General features: G+C 44.1%; 1 pseudogene; it reads left to right on the forward strand.

Annotated features, from left to right (window-relative positions):
* Positions 1 to 785: 785 nt before the first annotated feature.
* Positions 786 to 1,557, forward strand: LOC110303809 (annotated as a pseudogene).
* The last annotated feature ends 1,825 nt before the right edge of the window (positions 1,558 to 3,382 follow it).

The raw sequence follows: 3,382 nt of genomic DNA on the forward strand, positions 1-3,382 counted from the left end.
CTGAGGAGACAGCTCTCAGGAGAAAAATGTTCTTAAAAGACAGAGTAAATTTGTACAAAATTACCAATACTTTTATAATTTTTGGAAAAATACTTCTGGGGAATTTGAGTTGAAGAAGAATTTCTACTTCTTATCCTACTTTCCCTACCCAGTTTTCTTTTCTCACTCTGATGATATCCCACCAGATGTGTAGGATTTCTTCTGTAAATTTTGTTGTTCTGTCTTGTGTCAAACAGAGATAGGGGAAAGCAGGTTAGGTTATTCCCTTCTCTGAGCTGGTAGAAGCCTGCCATTTCCACCTGCAAATTAAACCTGTAAGTGTGTTTAAAATACATTCAAGATGTTAATTGATTTACAAGGCTGTTTCTAGAAACTGCTCTTCATCTCTGGGTAAGCCCCAGAGTTATATCCTTGTATTTTGCCCCCATGCTAGAGGATAGGTGTCAGCCTAACTGTTTTCAACCCGAAAAACCAGGGATAATACTATAAAATGTTAAGTACGTATGGCTCAAGGATTGAGGTGGGTTCTGGAGAGGTGGTTCTCCAGTGAAGAACACTTGCTGTTCTTGCAGAGGTTCCAGATTCAGTACCAAGTATCCTATCCATAGGAACACTCAAACCCCACGTCCAGAGGATCCATGCCTTTTCTGACTTATCTTGGACTCTTGAACTCATATGGTACACATACATAGGCATACACCACACACACACACACACACACACACACACACACACACACACACACACTAATCCTTTGGAAAGGACATAGTTTATACTGTGACTCTGACCTTCAGAGACTTGAGCTTAGTGCAATGGCACCTTCCAGGAAGTTCTTCATGGGGGGCAACTGGAAGATGAACAGGAGGAAGCAGTGTCTGGAAGAACTCCTCTACACCCTGAACACAGCCAGCATGCCAGCAGGCACCAAGGTGGTTTGTGCATGGCCAATCACTTACATTGACTTCGCCAGGAAAAAGCTGGATCCCAAAATTGCTGTGGCTGCACAGAACTGCTACAGAGTGACCAATGGGGCCTTCACTGGGGAAAGCAGCACTGGCATAATCAAAGGCTTAGGAGCTACCTGGGTCGTGCTGGGACACTCGGAAAGAAGACATGTCTTTGGGAATCAGACGAGTTGATTGGGCAGAAAGAGAACCATGCCCTAGCAGAGGGACTCTGCCTACATTTGGGAAGAAGCTAGACGAAAGGGAAGTTGGCATCACTGAGAAGGCTGTTTTTTGAGCAAACCAAGGTCATCGCAGACAATGTGAAAGACTGGGGAGCACAGTGGTCCTGGCCTGTGAACCTGTATGGGCCATTGGGACTGGCAAGACTGCAACCCCTCAACAGGCCCCGGAAGTACATGAGAAGCTCCGGGCATGGCTGAAATCCAATGTCAATAATGAGGTGGCTCAGTGCACCCGGATCGTTTATGGAGTTGCTGTGACTGGAGCCACCTTCAAAGAGCTGGCAAGTCAGCCTGATGTGGATGGCTTCCTCGTGGGTGGTGCATCTCTCAAGCCTGAATCTGTGGACATCATCAGTGCCAAACAATGAACATTGTCCATCCCTCTACTTGCCTGCATAGCCTGGACTAGGTTGCCCAGAACTGCTCCCACCAGCCACATGCTTCTGATGACATCATCTACCCCATCTTGTGGCCTTATCCACACTGTACCTTCTGTAGCCTTTTACAACTCCCCATAATGGTTGGGAGCAGGCCAATCCCTTTACCACTTACAAGGGTTAGAATCAAGTATGTCACCGAGGTGGCTTCCTGGGGAGGGAAAGGAGTAGAATTGACTGTCCCTTTGGGCCCTAACAAGTGAAATCGCCTTCCATTGGTTTGGGATGGAAACTCATGGTTGGAACACAGGAAGTGGGCTTTGTGTCACTTAGATGGCCTTGGCTCTAATCTTCACTCCCAAGCCCTACCGGATGTCTGATGCAGAAGTTCAGAGCCTTTGGGTCTGAATTTCAGTATACATTAAGGCCAAGATCCTCTTACTCTAAGAAGACTGGGATACTCCCCTCCCCCACAGTGCTGAAGCCCTGGTATTGTGTTTGTGAACCATCCTACATGGAAGGAATATAAACACCTCAGGGAGGGGGGGGGGGAAGCATTAACACTACAGCTTTTTCATATGCTGCAGTCTAAGGTCAGCTTAATTTTTTTATGACTGGAGCTGGCATTAGTCTGCTCTTCCCAGAGATCTTGACTGGTTTATTTCTTGCTGTCTGGTGGAAGGCAGCACCCTTGTACTGAATTTCTCTCTATAATCAAGGTGAGGACCCAAGCCCATCAACTAATGAAGGTCATTGACAAAGACTAAGGTCCATTTTGGCATTGTTGGAAGGGGAAGGGGGTTGTTGCTTTGACTATTTGAGGCAGACTTTCACAGAGTAGCTCTGCTCACCTTCTAAATGAGGAATTAACAGGGAGAACAACTTCTTGTTCTAGGCTAGCTAGATGCCAGGAACCCCTTGTCAGATTCAGGGAAGTTCCCAGGTCTCTATCTGCCTTTGTGCTTTCAAAGCTGGGGGTTAGTGACACCCCAGATGATTCCTTGGATGATTAGCCCAGAGTGACATCCACTAGGCCTCACTATAAGATCATTATCAGGAGACCCTCAACTTGGAAATGTTGGTGACATCAAAGCAAATCTTAGTTTTAAGGGGAAAAAATAACTTTACTAGAGTTTGTTATATTCACAGTCGTTACTTTCGGCAGTATAATTCATGGTTAGTCTGGTATTTTTTCCAGGGCAAAGAAACTCTTCTCTAAAGTAACTAATGTGCTATGCAGAAAGGGAAATTCCTTCCCATCCTCTGAGAGATGATATTTATTAATTTGTATTTTAGTTAGCTAAATGACTTTTTTTTCTGCAACATTAACAGGAACTTATCCTTATGTGAATTTGTTCAGATTAGAAAATAAGAAAATGTTTACCATTTTGAATCCAGGATTCCACAATTCAATACCTCTTAAAGATGAAATAACCCCAGGCTTTATTTTTAAAGGACTTTAAAAATAAAGTTTTAGAAGTTATCAATGCCTTTTTGGGAAATACATGATTTTCCTCTAATATACAATCATGACAAATGAAACAGTTTGTGTAGTTTCCAGACTGACGGTCGAGTCATCCCTGAGAGTATCCATGACAGCTTCAGTGGCAGAGTCTAATCAGGTTTTCCTGACTTCTACTTCAGTTCAGGGCTGGATTAAGGTCTCTAGACTTCTGGGAGTAAAATAGATTTTGCTGGCATGGAGACAAGATGTTTTAGATTAAGATTTAGAACTCACGTGTTTGGAATCATTTGCTGTGGGTGCCATTTTTCTGCCTTCTTAGAGGGAGTCTCACAAAGGTTGTGGGGAAGTAGC

The sequence above is a fragment of the Mus caroli genome, chromosome 10 (assembly GCF_900094665.2).
Source record: "Mus caroli chromosome 10, CAROLI_EIJ_v1.1, whole genome shotgun sequence".
NCBI lineage: Eukaryota > Metazoa > Chordata > Mammalia > Rodentia > Muridae > Mus > Mus caroli.